The following is a 20,778-nucleotide window of genomic DNA, read 5'->3' as shown; positions in this document are numbered from 1 at the left end:
AACGGGCCCTAAATGAAAGGAGTAGTCGGTGGTTTTCAGAGCAGAAATTTTCCTTGAAGGCCTTTTAGGCCCCATAGCCCTCTTGTAGAGCTCTTGAGCGGCCAAAACCATTGAGGACCCCCACAAATGACCCCATTTTGTAAACTAGACCCCTTAACGGATTTATCTAGGGGTGTACTGCGTATTTTGACCCCACAGTATTTGAATTAATCTAAGCAAAGCAGAAGGAAAAAATTGTGATTTTCGTTTTTTTTGGCAATTCTGTCAATGTAAAACCAGTCTTTTTTGTACAGTGTACATAGGAATGAAGACTTTCACCCCAAAATGGATAGCCCTGTTTCTCCCGTGTTCAGAAACATACCCATTGTGGCCCTAATAGACTTACAGGACACATGGCAAGGCCTGTAATGAAGGGAACATCTGTTGGATTGCAGGGCACAACTGAATAAATTCCAGGCCCCATTGCTTACTTGTGCAGGGGAAAAAATTGACTCCCTAAAAATTCCCCCCCCCACACACACACTCCTGCCCTTTTTGGTGTTCCCCCAAATCTTAGATAAAAGTAATAATGTGAACTGTGTGGTTTTTTTTTTCGAAGACATGGGTAATTAAGGGGGCCTGGTTGGGATGGGTACATCGGGCAATAAAACCAGGTATCCCCCCTCCTCTCATGCTTTTTGTGGGGTACTTCTGACCTCAGTGCCAAGGATGGAGTGTAAGGCTGGGTTCACACTGGGCGGATTTGCCGCGTAAATTCTGTCCGGAATTTCGCTGCGGCAGATCCGCCTGCGGCCGCTAATCCTTAGCTTCGCCAGCCATGTGGATGAGATTTCTCAGAAATCTCGTCCACACGGGACGGCAAACCCGTCCCGCTTCTTCCGCTGTGGCCGGGCTCTCCTCTATCAAAGCACCGGCCGCAGCGGGGAAGCAAGCAGCCAAGCTGCTAAGTGCCGCGGGTTTTGAAGCAGCAGATTCCCGGCAGAAATCTTGCGGTTCTTCACTTGGGCCAAACCGCGAGATTTCCGCCCGAAATCTGCCCAGTGTGAACCCAGCCTAAAAAGTGGTGCTGAGTCTCTTTTGCGGAGGTGCAGCAGTCTCACACAGAAGCCGCTCAACAAGCTGCTTCTGGAACTGCAAGAAGGCGAGCGTTCCTGGAGCTTCTTGTAAATTACAGATTACAGGTAGCGATCTCAATAACGATGGGTTCACACGGCCGTAAGTGGAATCTGCTTGCGGAGGCCCGCAGCGGATCCCAGCTGTGAGTCCGGCCATGAAGCTGCATACGGACACGTAATGTACTGCGCATAACTGCCTACACACGCAGGCGGTCATGCGCAGTACACTTTTTTTGTTTGTTTGTATTTCTCGCACCGTTGCTTAGCGATGACACGGGTACCCGCAGCCCGTACACAATGTAGATGCGTATGGGCTGCAGGTATATCCGCGACCATGGAGCACAATAGGCTCTATGCTGAGGATATACGCGGTAAAATAGAACCTGCTGCGTTCTCTTTTCTGTGAGTGGATTACGCAATTCCAACCCACTAATGTGAGCGGAATTGTGTAATCCAATGCGATAGATCTGTGTATTACCACGGATCAGACGCATGCGGAATCCGTAATTCCTATCCGGTCATGTGAGACCGGCCTAAGGTAGATCGCTACCTTTTTATCACGTGACCAGGGACCGCTCACTGCTCGAGGCTCTCGGCGACCGTTGGTCGCCAAGAGCAAGGAGACTTTAGATTTCCTGGGCTCCATGCCTTCTGCGCATGTGTCCAGCATTTTGCCGGCGGTCGCATGCGCAGAATGTCGGGAAGGTACACAGAGGAGGAACACGTCAGGGTTCAAATACGGAGGCCTCCGGTAAAAAGTTTCATCTCCTCTCACCGATCGCATCGGTGAGGGGAGATGAAACTAACTTTTTAAAAAACTTTTATGTGATCGCCATTATCCATTGGATAACAGCGAACACGTGATCAGGAAACGCTCACCGCGGCCCCCCGTGAAATCTCCAGGCTCTTGGCTAAGTTTTGTAGCCAAGAGCAGGTAGATTTTAAGTTATCCTGGCAATCCACGGCTTTTCCGCATGCGTCTGCCGCTTTGGCAACAGCCGCGTGCGCAGAAGCTGTGGTAAGGTCCGCGGATAAATCCGGGGGCCTTAGGTACATAATTTCATCCTCCCTCACGGATATGATCCGTGAGGGGAGATCAAATGTAAGCGTTTTAACCTTTTTTTTTTACTTTTTCAAACTTTTTTTTTTTCTTTTTTACACTTTTAAAAAAAAACTTTTTTACACTTTTTTTTTTACTTTGAATGATCACTGTTATCCATTGGATAACAGTAATCATCTCTGCAGTGACATCCCTCTGCTCCTGGCTACACATGGCAGCCAGGAGAAGAGGGATTTTAAATTTCCCGGGACCTGAGCCCCTCTGTGCAGGCGCCCGATGATTGATATCAGGCGCGCATTCGCAGAAGGGGACTCAGGTTCCGGAAGACCGGGACACCGCTGAGGACCAGGGGTGAGTATTTTCACCTCCCCTCATGGATCCGATCCATGAGGGGAGGTGAAATTAACATTACTTTTTTAAAAACCTTTTCGCAATCACCGCTCGCCGTGGTCCCCGGGGACATCTCGTGGTTCCCGGCTACCTTCAGGAGCCGGGAACCAGGAGATTTTAAACTCACCGGGTCTCCCAGTCTTCTGCGCATGCGCGTGACGTCATTCGTCTGGTCCGCATGCGCAGAAGAGCCGCGCCGGGTCAAGGAGGACCCTTTCACCGCGTCAGACATCGGGGAAGCCGGTTATATTTAACTTTTTAAACTTTTTTTTAACTTTATTGCGATCGGCGCTGTCCATTGGATAGCGCCGATCGCAATGCCAGGGGGGACTGCCCGCAGCCCGGGATGACAGCTCCATGCTGTCGGCTACCTGCGGGCACCGACAGCATGGAGATGTCACGTCCAGACCCTGAGGGGCATTAATCCTAAGAGGACGCATAAAACTACTCCTCTAGGATTAAAGCCCACTCAGGGATGACGTAGTTTCCCGATGGGGCCGTCACTAAGGGGTTAAAGTCTGTGGGGAAAAAACACAAGAAATTTTGGAAGACATTCGTCAGAATGGATTCTACAGTGCAAAATGCAATAAAATCCAGAATAATTGAAAATATCTGCATCCGTGCTGTGTGCTACGGACAATTCCAACCCATGTGAACTGTCCCCTGGAGTTCGGGTTATTACGGCTGGTATCCTTTATTCCCTTGATACGGCCTTTATTTTTTAATTTTTGTTTGCGCTTCCTCACTGCAAATCCTAACTTTTACTTTTCCCTCAACATAGCCATGTGAGGGCATATTTTTTGCGGCAGAAGTTGTATTTTTTCTACGACACCATATCGTACTGAAAAACGTTTAAAAAAATGGAGTAAAGTGGAAAAAAACACTATTGTACCTTTTGGGGGGGCCTTTTTATGGTGTACATGGTGCTGCAAAAAGGACATGTTAAAGGGGTTGTCTGAGTTGTTTTTTTATGTTTTTCCCCATGTGGTAACTACCAGCATATACTTCCCGCGTCACTACTCCGAGTCCACCCTCTGAAGTCAGAATCCGAAGTTTAAGGCTGGATTCAGACGAACGTATATCGGCTGGGTTTTCACGCCCAGCCGATATACGTCGTCTCTCTCTCTGCAGGGGGGGTGGCTGGAACAGCCAGGAGCAGTGCTCTGAGCTCCTGCCCCCTCTATGCCTCCTCTCTGTCCCTCTGCACTATTTGCAATGGGGAGAGGCGGGACAGGGCAGGGCTAATTCTCAGAACGTAGCCCCGCCTCCTTTCATTGCAAATATTGCAGAGGGGCGGGAGCTCAGTTCCTGCTCCTGGCTCTTCCATCCTAGCCCCCGCCCCCCTGCAGATGAGGACACCGTATATCGGCTCGGCGTGAAAACCGAGCCGATATACGGTCGTCTGAATTCACCCTAAGACTGCAATATCGGTTCAAGTTTCTTGTTCGCCTCTGTGGATACATCCATAGGCTACATTCATAAGGGCGAGTGTGATATCGGGCCAAGAATCTCAGCAGGATATCACACTTGTTAACTTGTGCTTTACCCGTAAATGCAAGGCTTTTTGCATGAAAAATGTCTGGCACTGCTTCTATGAAGTTCCGATCGTCGCACATGTTTTACGCACTATAGAGGATCGCAACTGTTTCCCATTGATTTCAATAGGAAACATCGCATTACACTCATATGCATCATGCAGCATGCGAGTGCCATGTGATGTTTTTAAGGTCCCATTGAAAACAATGTGTGAGGTACTCCGAGAAAGTGCAAAAAAATAGGACATACAGCGAAGAAAATAGCTTATGTAAATAACTCCATTCAAAAGAGTGGAGTTCATATTTGAGCGAGTGTGCATGTGGCCTAAGGGTAGAGTTATCGACTAAAATCAGGTGTAAAAAAGTTGCAAAAATAATTGTATACCAATCATTCTCCAAATACTTCCCAGAGACGATAACCTAAGGCAGTGATGGGCAACCTTTTGAGCTCGGTGTGTCAAAATTCGCCAAAAAACCGAGCACAACTCGGGGGGGGTGTCACTTCGAGAAAAAAATCCATAAATTTGCGATATTTATAGTTTAAATAACAAATATGTATAATTGTAATGTATAACTGTATTTAATAAACCCAAAACACCCATCGCACAGACCCTCGCCTCTCCCAGCCTTGCCCTCACTTATCTTAGTAATGATGAGCCCCCAGCGGCGACAGCACCACCCAGAGCGGCCCCAACAGCAGCGACAGCACCACCCAGAGCGGCCCTCCAGCAGCGACAGCACCACCCAGAGCGCCCCCCCCAGCAGCGACAGCACCACCCAGAGCGCCCCCCCAGCAGCGACAGCACCACCCAGAGCGCCCCCCCAGCAGTGACAGCACCACCCAGAGCGGCCCCAACAGCAGCGACAGCACCACCCAGAGCGGCCCCCCCAGCAGCGACAGCACCACCCAGAGCGGGCCCCCCAGCAGCGACAGCCCCCCCACAGCAGTATCTGCCCCCCTTACAGCAGTCCCCCCAGCAGTATCTGCCCCCTTACACCGCCCCCCAGCAGTTTCTGTCCCCCTTACAGCGCCCCCCCAGCAGTATCTGCCCCCCCTTATAGCGGGCCCCCTCAGCATTACCTGCCCCCCTTACAGCGCCCCCCCCCAGCAGTATCTGCCCCCCCTTATAGCGGGCCCCCCCAGCATTATCTGCCCCCTTACAGCGGCCCCAGCGGTGACTGCCCCCCACGAGACCCACGTACTTACCTCGTGGATGCTGCGCTCCTCCTGTGCCAGGCGCCCTCCAGCAGCGATGATCTCCCGCGCACACTGTGACGTCAGTGTGTTGCAGGACGCCTTTTCCCCTGGACGCTCCCGCGGAACCAACAGGTAAGAGACGTCGGGGGACGGGGGGGAGGAGGATCCTGGTGCAAACTGACATCACAGTGTGCATCGGGATCAGCGCTGTTAGTAGTGCTGGTTAATGAATACCAGCAGGGGAGTCACGGCCCCTGCCTGTATTCATTAACGGGGGAGCGTCCGCGTGTCAACGACTATGGCTACGCGTGTTAGTGCTGACACGCGTGTCATAGGTTCTCCATCACGGACCTAGGGGCAAAAACCAGATGGGCTCATACGCTCACTGCTTCGGAGTGTAATAGCACATGAACAAGGTTTTTTCTTTTAGACTATTCAAACACCATGCTAGTGCACGCAAGTTTGAAAAAAATTGGGAAGATAGTCCTGCCCTATCTTTTTCGCACGTAGTATTAATGTGCAAGAATCCCGATAGCGGAAACGGAACCATTGAAATCGATGGTTTTGTTTTATCCCGTTATGTGGCCGTGATTTGTTGTTTAAGCCCTAATAACAACGATATTGAGTGACGTGATCCCAAGTAATCGCACAATGCAGTATGGACGCAAAACCCTAAATGAGTTGGTATAAATCCAATAGATTCTATGTTTTCTTGACTCCACACTCTCTCGTCCCAGGTTAATTTGACACCCTCCACAAAAGGAACAGAAAGTACCCATATTCACATACACTCCGGTGTGAGTGACCTTAGGCTAGTTTCACAGGTCCGTAATATTGGTATATTTTAGCACGTAGAGAGTGCAAGTATTCAGCAACATGTTTTCGGAACGTTCACGCCCACAAAACGTAATAAAGCAAAGCCATTGGTTTCACTGGTTTCGTTTTCACGTTTTCTCGTGCCTTATCTTTCTCGCATGAAGTCTTTATATGTGCTAGTAAAGATAGATCCTCCCCTATCTTTCAGATTTCTTTTTATTTCAGGCGCAGTAGCGCGGAGTTCAAATGGTTAAAAAAAAAAGACTTTTGACTGGTTCCTGCGCAAATACGCTCGGTAGCGGCAAGTTTATTTGCATATGTGCTCGTCTGTCAAAGCCGAGTCACAGAAGAGTTGCAGCGTTCGGATAATGGCTGGTCTAGCACAAGCTGTATTCTCACAACCTGTTGGGGTATATGGTGCGCGCCGCCAAATAATGCTATCTGAGTCAGTCATACTCCATTCTACTGTCAGGACACAAGGTCCCCGTCAGACACTAAAAGGGTGCACTTACACGGGCATATGTGTATTTCAGTCTGTGAATGTGCATCGTATTCTTAGGCCAAAATTCGCAGTTCCCGAGCATTATCTGCCTGTCAGCAGACTTTTTATTTGCGTACATGTGCAGAGTATTTACGTATGTAAAAAAGAACTAACGCAATGTGATTAAAGTGCAGTGGGCTTCAACGGGGCGTAATACGCAACAATTTAGGACCTGCTTCATATTTATTCATGTGACCGCTTAAGTGAACGAACCCATTGAATTAATGGTTTCTATTCACTGCGTGCCATGCAGGTACAAATTGTATGCATAATACGCTGTGCATATTTGACCACATGAATGCACCCATACTCTAACCTCTATAGTGCCTTTAACCCCTTAATGACGCGGCCCCTTTTTATTTCCATCTTCGTTTTTTCCTCCCCCCTTTCAAAAAATCATTTTATTTATCCATCGACGTCGCTGTATGAGGGCTTGTTTTTTGTGAGACGAGTTGTAGTTTTCAATGGTGCTATTTAAAGTACCCTATAATGTACTGAAAAACCTTTTGAAAATTCTAAGTGGAGTAAAATGAAAAAAAAAAACAACATTCGGCCATCTTTCAGTGCGTCGTGTTTCTACGGCGCACAACCTGCAACAAAAGCGACATGATATGTTTATTCTGTGGGTCAGTACGATTGCTGCGATACCAAACTTGTATAGTTTTTTTTTACTATACTACTTTTTTTTTTTTTTCAAAGACATTTCATTTTTTTCAACCATCCTCTGCACGCAATAAATTTCTTATTTTTCCGTCGATGTGGTTGAGCGAGGGCTCATTTTTTGCAGGATGTCCTGTAGTTTCCGTTAGTACCGATTTTGAATACATACGACTTTTTGATCGCTTTTTATTGTGCTTTTTCTGGGACACAGGGTGACCGAAAAATTGCATTTCTGGCGTTCTTTATGTTTTTTTCGGACGACGTTCACCGTGCGGGACAAATAATGTGCTAAATTGATAAATGGGACTTTTATGGATGCGGCGATACCAAATATGTATTTTTATATTATAATTTAGATTTTTTAATTACAGGTATGGCAAAAGGGAGGTTATTTAAACTTTTATTCCTTTTTTTTTTTTACAATTTAAAAAAATTTTATTGATTTTTTTTTCTTACTTTAGTTTTAAGTCCCCCTGGGGGACTACAACATGCAATGCTTTGATCGCTCCTGCAGTCTGATGTAATGCTTCAGCATTACATCATAATGCAATTTGACAGCCACCCCACAGGGAACATCGTTCGGGGGATTTAAATACAATTCTGACAGCGGTATTTAAAGGGTTAATAGCCGCGATCGGCCGCACTGCCGATCGCAGCTATTGCCCGCGGGTGTCAGCTGTAGTAAACAGCCCTGCGACCTCTCTTCATACATACCCCGACGCTTCAGGATGTAAATATACGTCTTGGAGCAGAAAGGGGTTAAAGTTGTGATGTTCAGGGCTTATTCCCTCGCTGGCATGGAGCATAGTTGCGCCTGAACGAGGGGAATCCCTTCTCCTTTGCTGGTCCACACCAGAGAGCAGGAATTTGAAAAAAGCCGCAGGAAGACAGGTGCTGCCGATCTTTCCCCCACGATGTATTCACTACATGCGGGAAATATAGGGCAAGTCTTATCTTTTCTAAATAACGGGCGAGAATTCCACTAGTGAGAACAAAACCACTGAAATCCATTGATATTAGGAGATTCGTTTTGTTCGGCTATGCGGCCGTGATAATCTTCGTGATAAAACTTCGCTTGTCTGAATCTACCCTCAGTGCGATGTGACTTGCGAGAAAATTGCATTGCTAAACATACGATTTTTCACGTGCATATTTTTAATAGGAAAAATTTAAAACCGTGCTCAAGTGAAATTTGCATGTACAAGTAACCAAGGGGTGAGATTTCTGCGGACTTGCAGAAAAAAAAACTTGGTTCATGCGCTAATACGCAACCATATTGGCAGATCCACCCATGTGTTTTTGCCCTCTAAGTGAGTTTTATGTGTCTCGCAACACAAAACTCACTCCTAATAATGCACCCAAAGGACTTATTTAGACGACCGTATATTGGCTCAGTTTTCACGCCGAGCCGATATACGGTGTCCTTGTCTGCAGGGTGGGGGGGGGGGATGGAAGAGCCAGGAGCAGGAACTGAGCTCCCGCCCCTTGCCGCTATTTGCAAATGGAGGGGGCGGAGCTACGTCCTGGCGCTTAGCTCCGCCCCTGTTCCACCCCTTCCATTACAAATAGGGGCGGGAGCTCAGTTCCTGCCCCTGGCTCTTCCATCCTCCCCCCCCCCCTGCAGACAAGGACACCGTATATCGGCTCGGCGTGAAAACTGAGCCAATATACGGTCGTCTAAATAAGCCCTTAGGCTAACTTCAAATGGGCGAGTGCAATATTAGGCCGTAAATCATGCGATTATCCCACGGAAGCGAGTCGTTTTTATATTAAAACCGGCTTTGGGAAGATCCCTGAGTGTCTCCCATTGATCTTTTTACAAGTGCGATTTTTCTCTTGAAGCCATGCTTTGAGATAGAAAAAGTGTAGCTTGCCCAACACATCTCATCCATTGTCTTTTTTAAATGCATTGCACTTGTGCGGTCTGTACATGCGAGTGCAAATTTTAATTTTTCCTATTGAAAATAAATACGATTTTCCCACCTGTGAAAAACATGTATGAATATCGCATGTTCAACGATGCAATGTGATGCTATTTTCTCGCTAATCTCTACGTAGTCGCAGTGAACATCGCAATTTTACAAGCGCGATATTGGATGGCTATCACACTTGCCTGTGAGATTCCGCCCTCAGATAGCTATCAGTTAAACACTGCTAACGGACATGTTTATTTCACTAAGAAGAGAGGCTGAGCTTCTTCCAGACACCTCTGGCACTTCTTATTTCCTGCAGAGACAAAACATTGGGTATGTTGAAATCCAGCATGTCTGATTCTTATTTTCCACTGACATCTGCTGTCCGTCTGCCCTGTATACATCGGATTGTCGGCTGACTCGGATATACTGCAAATGGCCAGTTTAAGTCCTCATTCCCACTTGTGTCGCTGCTTCGTACTGTATCTGTACAAATTCACCTGCTATTCATACAACGGTATTGAAAAACAGATATTTTTGTACTGCTTCTTATTTCAGTGTAGTGTCAGTAGTTTGTTGTTTAACCCTTTAAGAACCGCCCCCTTTTTTCATTTTCGGCTTTTCCTCCTCACTTGCAAAAAATCATAACTCTTATTTATCCATCAATGTAGCTGTCTGAGGGCTTGTGCTTTGTGGGAGGAGTTGTATTTTTCAATGGTACTATTTAATGCACCATATAATGGACTGAAAAGCCTTAAAAGAAATTCTAAGTGGAGTAAAATGGAAAAAAAAAACAACGCCATCTTTGGGGGGGGGGCCTTATTGTTACGGTTTATGGGTCAGTATGATTACTGTTATACCAAATTTATATATTTTTTTTGCTGTACTACTTAAGAAATAAAATATCTTTGGAAAAAGCTAAAAAAATATTCTACCATCAACTTCTGTCAGCCATAACTGTTTTTCTTTTTCTGTTGAATACTTACAACTTTTTGATCCGTTTTAATACATTTTTTCTTGGAGACGGGGTGACCCAAAAAGCGCAATTCTGTTTATTGTTTTGACAACATTCACCGTGCGAGATAAATAATACGTTACTTTGACAGATCAGTCTTTTATAGATGCAGCAATACCAAATATGTTTTTTTTTTACTTTTATTACCTCTTTATTTTTTTTACTTTTTTCTTTAGTCCCCATTGTCACAGATGGGAAAGGGGGGACCCCAACCGATCTGCCTTTATCACCGATTTTTGACCGATTGACTGTTCCAAGCGCTCTCGCCGCTATGACCGTTTGTCACAGCAGAGTTGCGATCACTTTAGCAGGATTGCAAGTGTGGAGTAATTGGAATACAGGTGTATCTGTACCCAGCTTTCCCAGCTTCTACACGCATGCAGACCAAAAGCTCAGATCACTCCCTGCTCAGTTCTAATGGCCCAGTGCCCTGCAATTACCCACACAAATACACTGCCACCACCAGCTGTTAAGGGAAGCTGGGACCCAGACTAGGAATTATGAACACAATCTTCAGAGTTATGGTTAGTTTTCAAAACAGACAAGGTCGACTACAAAACTAACAGTGCGCATATATATATATATATATATATATATATATATATATACACACACATAGATATATACACACGCAAAGGATATACACAACAAGACAGTATTTAGAAATAAAACACGGAGGAAAATAAACAAAAGATACCAGATTTTGGATATCCGGCCCAGGGTTCTGATTGGTGGAGTTCCTGGAAACAAAGGGACAGTTCATATGCCACAGCATATCTCTGTGGTCTGGCAAATTGGATAGTTTTAAGCCTCTGCAGAACCACACCCTGAGGGCCTTTTTCTGATGTCATCAAGGCGGGTTGAGTATATGCGGGGGAAGATCCATAGGGAAACCCAGACTACAATGGAGAAGATATGGCTGTCATGTTTAATATTAGGAATTTACCTTTCCATAGATACTAAGCATGATAGGCAATTCTGATGGTTCTGGGGGTCGCAAAGAGACAGGAGTAACTGCACCGGGTCCACAGTGTCCACTTGGTTCTGAAAATGTACCTTACGTTGAGCTGGGGTATCCGTGTGACCCATAATCTCCAATATTAAATTCTTCTTTGATACAGACATTAGTAGTCGTGGTGTCAGCACGTCTATGACAAATATCCGAGCTGTGGACCCTTACCAGCAAGAGGTCAATTTACATCTACCTGTCACTGCCTTAACTTTATTGCCACATTGATGCATATCAGGGATATGAGATGAGTAAGGGGAGATTAACACATTGAATTCATCTTCTCCAGTATCCTGAGCAGCAAGTTGCTATGGATAGTTGGGGGGCACAAGATATCTTATATCACATCCATAGGGGACAAGAACCTGCAATGGTTTGATTGCTCCTACAGTATGATGTAATACCATAGCATTACATTATACTGTGTTTTAGGCAATTTGCTATGGCAGCCTGTACAGAATTTCTTCCAGAATCTTGATGTAAACTGAACATCTCTATCAGAAACTATGTTATCAGGAATAATAGTAATAATCTTTATTTATATAGCGCAAACATATTCCGCAATGCTTAGAAGACAGGGAGAACAGAAGCAAAACCACTGTTACATGTAGTAATCAATTAATGGAAACAGTAGAGGTGAGTGTCCTGCTCCAATGAGCTTACATACTACAAATAATAGGGTGATACAGAAGGTAAAGGGGATAGAGATGTGCACGGTATGGCGAGGTGGAGAGTGCGGGATGCTATACACATAGACAATGGTCAAATTGAGACGTATAGTGGGGGCGGCTAGCAGGGATTGCAGTCAGCAGGACATGGAGCATGTTAACAGGAGGAGTACAGAGGGGTATAGTTTAGGGAATATGTTATGCCTCCCTGAAGGGGTGCATTTTTAGAGCACGCCTGAAGATGTGTGAGTCAGAGATTCCCCTTAATAGTTTTGGGTAGCACATTTTGGTAGGACTGGTGCTGCTCTGGAGAAGTCTTGGAGGCGGGAATGGGAGGTTCGAGTTAAAGGGGTGTTTAATCTGATTTAGTTGGTAAAGTGGAGGACCCAGGCTGGGCGGTGGATTGAGATGAGGGAAGCAATGTAAGGCGGCACAGTGCTATGGAGAGCTTTGTGGATTAAGCTAATGAGTTTAAATTGAATTCTGTATTTGACAGGCAGACAGTGCAGTGACTGGAACAGGGCAGAGGTTTCAAAGTAGCGGCTGGACAGGAAGATAAGCCTGGCTGCAGCATTCAGGATGGATTGAAGATGGGAGAGTCTGGGGCAGGGAAGGCTGATCAGCAGTGAGTTGCAATATTCGAGCCGAGAGTGGATGAGGGCAACAGTGACCATTTTTTGCATGTCCACGGTGAGGAGGCGGATTCTTGCAATGTTCTTGAGGTGCAGGTGACATGTTTTGGCAAGGGATTGGATGTAGAGGGTAAAGTAGAGATCGGGGCTGAATATAACCCCAAGGCAGCGGGCATGCTATCTGGGAGTTATGGTACCATACACTAAGCTGGAGATGTCAGGATGAGGTTGGTTAGCAGAGGGCAGAAATACGAGTAGGTGAGTTCACATAGGTGTTTTTTCTGTACTATCCTACACCAATCATGCGTTGACCAAAGTGTATGCGGATTTTTGCGCTTCAAATTAAATCAATTAAATAATAAAGTTGTGACCCCTTTACTCTTTCAATGTAGAGCCTAAAGAATGTTTGTGGCAAATTTCAAGTTTGTACGACACCAGGAAGAATTAATGATGAGTCAGTCAGTCAGTGAATCAGTGAGGACTTTTGCATTTATATATACTTCATATATACAGATTCTCCTCAGTATATAGAGAGAGAGGTAAGTTACATTCTCCTCAGTATAAACACATAGAGGAGCATTAGATTCTCCTCAGTATATGCAAATACAGATGGGGCAGATTCTCCTCAGTATATACACATAGAAAATGAGTTAGATTCTCTATAGTATATACACATAGAGCTAAGGTAGATTCTCCTGAGTATATACACATAGAGGTGAGGTAGATTCTCCTCAGTATATACACAGAGAGGTGAGATAGATTCTTCTCAGTATATATACAGAGAAGTGAGGTAGATTCTCCCCAGTATATGCACATAGAGGTGAGGCAGATTCATCCTCAGTATACATAGAAAATTAGTTAGATTCTCCTGATTATATACATAGAGAAGATGGCAGAGCTCAAACCTGCGAACTCCTGCTCTCCATTAGGCCTCATGTCCACTCGAAAAATACAATCCACGCAGAATCTACCGCGGATTTCCGCAGCGGATTCCGCGCGGATTTGCTTTAAATGGTATTTTTTTTGCATGCAGATATCCGCACACATTGCTATCAATGTGATAGGAATGTTGCCGAACCGCACGGAATCCGCGGAAGAATGGAGCATGCCGTGTTTTTTCTCCCGCGCGTGAAAAACGCAATTCTTTTAAAATGCCATCCGCTGGTGCAAAAATCAATTTAATGGACCGCGGATGGCCAATGATTCCCTATGGGCAAAATTTGCGGCGGATTCCGCGGCGGAAATCCGCTGCGGAATCTGCAATTCCATTTAGCTAGTGGACATGAGGCCTTAGGCTATCCAGGACTTTGATAACTCCTCTGCTGAAACCTAGCCATGCTGCATTAGAATCTCCTCACTATCTATATATATAAAGGCGAAAGCCCTCACTGACTGACTCACTGACTCGCCACTAATTCTCAAACTTCCCAATGTCGTAGAAACATGAAATTTGGCACAAGCATAGATTATCTCTCTCTAACTCGATTATTCAATTCTAGGCGCAAAAGAACTAGCGTCCAAATTTTACGTACGTACAGAATCTAATTCTCCCACTTCTCGATGTGGTAGAAACATGAAATTTACAACAAGCATAGATTATCTCCAAAATAGGGAAAGTAAAGGGGTCCCAACTCGATTCTTCAAATCTAGCACAATAGAACTAGCGTCCAAATTTTACGTACGGAATCTAATTCTCTCACTTCCCGATGTCATAGAAACATGAAATTTGGCACGATCATTGATTATGTCATAAATAGGAAAAGCTAATGGGTCCCAACTCGATTATTCAATGCTAGGCACAAAAGAATTAGCGTCCAAATTTTACGTATGTAATCTAATTCTTTCACTTTCTGATGTCATAGAAACTTGAAATTTGGCACGATCATTGATTATGTCATAAATAGGAAAAGCTAATGGGTCCCAACTTGATTATTCAATTCTAAGCGCAAAAGAATTAGAGTCTAAATTTTATGTATGGAATCTAATTCTCTCACTTCCCGATGTCATAGAAATTTGAAACGAGCATTAATTATGTCATAAATAGGAAAAGTTAATGAGTCCCAACTCGATTATTCAATTCTAAGCGCAAAAGAATTAGCGTCCAAATTTTACGTACAGAATCTAATTCTCTCACTTCCCGATGTCATAAAAACTTGAAATTTGGCACGATCATTGATTATGTCATAAATAGGAAAAGCTAATGGGTCTTAACTCGATTATTCAATTCTAAGCGCAAAAAAATTTGCGTCCAAATTTCACATACGTAATCTAATTCTCTCACTTTCTTATGTCATTTTATATAAAGGAAACATCGCATGGTTACCTCCACGTGGTGTTTCCTGGGTAACGCAAAGAACCATGCAAAATGGTGAACATATTTTTTTCCTCGGTATCTCTAAAGTAACCACGACTTCATAAGATTTTCCGTGTGAACACCAGATAATAATAATAATAATCTTTATTTGTATAGCGCCAACTTATTCTGCAGCGCTTTCAGGCATGGATAAATGCACAACAATACAACAATTGCAACAATTACAATGTGAGATACATTGGGTTAGACACAAATGGGTTGGGGGTGGTACAGGAGGTGCAGGGGGTGGGGAACACAGGCAATAGGAAATTTCATGTACAGATCATTTATTAGAAGGCAAACAGGGTGGGGCACCATAGAGAGGGGCGAGGGACTAGGTCAGGAGATTTGGTATAACACCAGAGATAAACACCAGTACGAAATTAACTCAGGCGACGCCGGGTATATAAGCTAGTATACAAATATAGGTGAGGTAGATTGTCCTCAATATATACAAAAGCTGACTTAGATTCTCCTCAGTATATACACATAGAGGTGTGGAAGATTCTCCTCAATATTAACAGACGCTGATTCTCAGTATATGCAAATACAGATGGGACAGATTCTCTTCAGTGTATACATCTAGAGGTGAGGTTGATTCTCTTCAGTATAGAGAGAAGGTGAGTTAGATTCTCCTCAGTATATACACATAGAGTTGAGGTAGATTCTCCTCAGTATATACACATAGAGGTGAGGTAGATTCTCCTCAGTATATACACAGAGGTGAGGTAGATTCTCCTCAGTATATACACATAGAGGTCAGGTAGATTCTCCTCAGTATATACACAGAGGTGAGGTAGTTTCTCCTCAGTATATACACATAGAGGTGAGGTACATTCTCCTCAGTATATACACATAGAGGTGAGGTGGATTCTCCTCAGTATATACACATAGAGGTGAGGTGGATTCTCCTCAGTATATACACATAGAGGTGAGGTACATTCTCCTCAGTATATACACATAGAGGTGAGGTGGATTCTCCTCAGTATATACACATAGAGGTGAGGTACATTCTCCTCAGTATATACACATAGAGGTGAGGTGGATTCTCCTCAGTATATACACATAGAGGTGAGTTAGATTCTCCTCAGTATATACACATAGAGGTGAGGTAGATTCTCCTCATTATATACACATAGAGGTGAGGTAGATTCTCCTCAGTATATACACATAGAGGTGAGGTAGATTCTGCTCAGTATATACACAGAGGTGAGGTAGATTCTCCTCAGTATATACACATAGCGTTGAGGTAGATAATCAAGTTGCGACCCCTTTACTTTCCCTATTTACATACCAAATTCTCAAGATTTGCGTTTTGATCACAAATTATCGCGGTTAGACAATTAATTTTGCATACATATGTGTGGCTTTGTCTCTGTATGAGCATATGTAAGTGGGTGTGTATGTATGAATAGATACACATGTAACACAAAATGACATGTTTAACAGCTAATTCAGATCAGTGCTTGGAGTTTCTGTTCTCTCTAACCTCTGGCATAGCAGATCTTTCTTATGACAGAGCCGAAGCAAATCCCATTGGCTAAATTCACAAGGGCGAGCGCAATATTGGTCCAAGAAACTCAGCCCAATATCATACTTGCCGATGTGCGTTTTTCACACCGATGCACAGCATTTTTCATTAAAAAAACGCCTTGCATCGTTTCTGTGCAATTGCGATCATCAGGCACGTGTTTCACACGCATCAGAGGATCGCAAGTGTTTCCCTTTGATTTCAATGGGAAGCATCACATTGCACTTGCATGCACATTGCAAGTGCCATGCGATGTCTTTTAAGGTCCAATTGAAAACAATAGGCAAGGCGTTCCGAGGGAAGACCCAAAGGTAGATCATGCTGCAGTTTTTATCCTATGGATGAAGGATAACTTGCTGATTTGGTGGAGGTCTGCGGAATAAGTTGGCGCTATACAAATAAAGATTATTATTATTATTATTAGGTCTCTTCTTTGAAGCCCCCGCCGATCTCAAGAACGGGGACCTTGTGTCCACCTCTGCTTGTCACTGTGCGGTCACTTCACCCCTGCAGTTACATCAGAATGAATGGAGCACTTGCCATGCAAGCGCAGTCAGTGCTCCATTCATTTCAGGGATGCTGACGAAATATCTCGGCAATCCCACTGAAAGTGAATGGAGAGCCAGCGCACTTGCATGATCAGAGCTTCATTTACTCTCCTCCTTCTACAGGGGGTGCAGTAACCAAGCAATGAGGAAGATTGTGACACTGGACCCCTATCCTCAAGATCAGCGGGTGTCTCAGCGGCTACACCCCCACTGATCTGCATATTGTCCTCTATTGTGTGGATAGGCGATAAGTAGTAGTCTTTGAACCACCAGTTTAACCCTTTGCAATCCAATTTTGGATTCAGGGTTTCCTAGGGGGCTTTCTCTTTCTGCCATTATACAATGGCGCCATCTGCTGGTAAGAGCCAGTACTGCGGTATGGGACATGCTGGAGAGGCCCCTCGACAACCGAACGGCCAGTAATATACAGTAAGTATAACCTGACGGACGTCTTCCGACATCGGAGCTGTACAGCCTTCAATCAGAATGTCTTCAGACGTCAGACAGTGGATTGGAAAGGGTTAAATTTAAAAAAAAAAAAAAGATCCATTAGAAACCGATAAAATAACATAGGCTATATCACGCTCATCGGCAGTGGTCCTTACCATGACAGCACCTAGCCATGAATAAAGGTTCTGCATTTGTGATAAAATATTACCAATAGTTACTAGGTCACTGGCAACTATTTCCTTGTGAAAACACGTAACTGGCGGTCACGGTATTCCCAATTGTCATAGTGCTGGGATGGAGTCCTGCACAAATTCCATTTCCTAAAATTGCTGTAGTAAAATGAAGTTACACTGTAATGGGTTGCTATGGGCAACAAAGACAATTTTTCGTTTAGGCAGTTTTGATACATGTGCCCACAGTGCACCCCAGCCGAAAGGTGCATTTACACAGGCAGATGTGTATTTTGGTCCATAAATAGACTCAGAATGGTACAGTTGCAAGGGACCTCTAGTCATTAGGTGCGCATGCAGGATTCTTATAAACTCATAGACTGGTAGAGTTGGAAGGGACCTCCGGGGTCATCAGATCCAACTCCCTGATCAGTGCAGGATTCACTAAATAATCCCAGACAGATATTTGTCCAGCCTTTGTTTGAACACTTACATTGAAGGAGAACTCCCCACCTCCCCTGGTAACCTGTTCCACTCATTGATCACCTTCACTGTCAGAAAGTTTTGTCTAATATCTAATTTGTGTCTCCTCCCTTTCAGTTTCATCCAATTGCTTCTAGTCTTTCCTTGTGCAGATGAGAATATGGCTGATCCCTCTGCACTGTGACAACCCTTCAGATATTTGTAGACAGCTATTAAGTCTCCTCTCAGCCTTCTTTTTTGCAAGCTAAGCATTCCCGGATCCTTTAACCGTTCTTCATAGGACATGATTTGTAGACCACTTACCATCTTGGTTCTCTGAACTTGCTGCAGTTTGTCTATGTCTTTTTTTAAAGTGGGTGCCCAGAACTGGACACAGTATTCCAGATGAGGTCTGACTAAGGAAGAGTAGAGGGGGATAATGACCTCACGTGATCTAGACTCTATGCTTCTCTTAATACATCCCAGAATTGTGTTTGCCTTTTTTGCTGCTGCATCACACTGTTGACTCATGTTCAGTATGTGATCTATTAGGCTTTCTTCACACGGGAGACAAAGTCGCGCGATTTTGTAGCATTGCTAGATGCTACAAATCGCATGTATGAGAAGCCCGTGGTTTCCTATGGGTTCCTTCACACATGAGATGTTTTGTAGCATGCTACAAAACGACACACAAACCTCGCAGGTCCGGCAATATGCCCGTGACACGTGAGGATTTGTAGCCCATGTTTCCCTATGGAACCTTCCTCTCTGTTGCATCGCATCGCATGAAAACGCGGTTTGCATGCAATGCGATGCAACTTTGACAGTAGCAGATGCTACAAAGACGCTTGATTTGGTAGCGTCATATGCGACTTTGTAGCGCTACAAAATCGCGGTATTGCTGCAAGAAAATCGCAGCGATATCGCTGCGATGCGGTGTCGCCCGTGTGAAGGAGGTCTTAGTACAGTGATGGTGAACCTTTTAGAGGCTGAGTGCCCAAACTGCAACCCAAAACCCATTTATTTATTGCAAAGTGCCAACACGGCAGGGGGCGGGGCTTATCACGACGTATGATTTTACCTCAGTCGTTATAAAAAGGACAGGGCTGTTTAAAAATAGACAGGTTGCACATTTTAACTGCTTTTCGGATGCGAAAAAGCTGCAGAATTTGCCACAGAAATTTCCGCTGAGGACATACTGCAGCATTTCTGCCACATGTAAATATACCCCAGTGGTAATAGTGACCCCCGCAGCGACCCTAGTGGTAATAGTGACCCCCCCACAGCGGCCCCAGTGGTAACATTGACCCTCCAGAGCGGTAATAGTGACATCCCACAGCAGCCCCAGAAGTAATAGTGCCCCCTACAGTGGCCCCAGTAGTAATGGTGACATCCCACAACAGACCCAATAGCAATAGTGACATCTCACAGCAGCCCCCAGTAGTAATAGTGACACCCCACAGCGGCCCCAGTAATAATAGTGACACCCCACAGCGGCGCTAGTAGTAATAGTGACACCCTACATCGGCCCCCAGTGGTAATAGTTACCCCCCACAGCGGCCCCCAGTAGTAATAGTGACCCCCCCACAGCGGCTCCCAGTAGTAATAATGACATCCCACAAATGCCCCCAGTAGTAATTTTGACATCCCACAGCGGCCCCCAGTAGTAATAGTGACACCCCACAGCGGCCCCCAGCACTAATAGTGACATCTCACACCGGCCCCAGTAGTAATAGTGACAACTCACAGCGGCCCCCAGTAGTAATAGTGACACCCCACAGCGGCCCCAGTAGTAATAGTGACATCCCACAGCGGACCCAGTAGTAAGAGTGACATCTCTCAGCGGTCCCCAGTAGTAATAGTGACATCTCACAGTGGCACCCAGTAGTAATAGTGCCCCCCTGGAGACCCATATACTTACTCCCTCCTCCTACTCTGCTCGGCACTGCTGCTGGCGCTGATCTCAGGTGCACACTGTGACGTTAGTGAGCTGCCGGACGCCTCCTCTCCTGCTCTCGCGGAACCTAAGAGGAGACATCAGGGGAGGAGGATCCCAGCCGCGGTACCCCTGCTCGTATTTACTAATGTGGTAAGCGGCAGATGGCGGCACGTGCCAGCAGGGGGGCTCTGTGTGCCGCCTCCGGCACGTGTGCCATAGGTTCACCACCACTGTACTAGTATATCCAAGTCTTTTTCACAATGTATTCACAGGCTGTAACACACTGTTGCCTTGCATTTATCTACCTATCAAGTCTTTTTAAATACAAGTGTGTGTAAAAAAAGAATGCATGAAATCCCATCGATTTTGTAAATATGCAGTAAACACACAGGTTACCTGCATATTTCAACACATTGATTAATTTCAATAGACTATAATACCTGTCTCAAATGGGCGTAATGAGCTTCACGTGCGAGCATGCAGAAAGTATGCAATGACATGCGTACTTGCAGTGTTCCAATAATCCAATATTGGCTTTTTTATGTACGCGTAATATGTGCCAAGATAGTGAATGCTGCAATCTTGTTTGCACGCTTACCGTGTCCCTCCGAAAATAAGGCATACCCCGATAATAAGCCCTACCATGATTTTCAGGGTCGGCTTCAAACATAAGCCCTAGCCCAAAAATAAGCCCTAGCTACACTACATGAGGGCAAAAAAAGCAATACTCACCTAGCAGGCGCCATCCAGGTCTCTCCCGCTGGTCTCCAGCG

Source organism: Eleutherodactylus coqui, chromosome 12, assembly GCF_035609145.1.
Source record: "Eleutherodactylus coqui strain aEleCoq1 chromosome 12, aEleCoq1.hap1, whole genome shotgun sequence".
NCBI classification, from domain to species: domain Eukaryota; kingdom Metazoa; phylum Chordata; class Amphibia; order Anura; family Eleutherodactylidae; genus Eleutherodactylus; species Eleutherodactylus coqui.
This window is presented reverse-complemented; position numbering follows the sequence as displayed.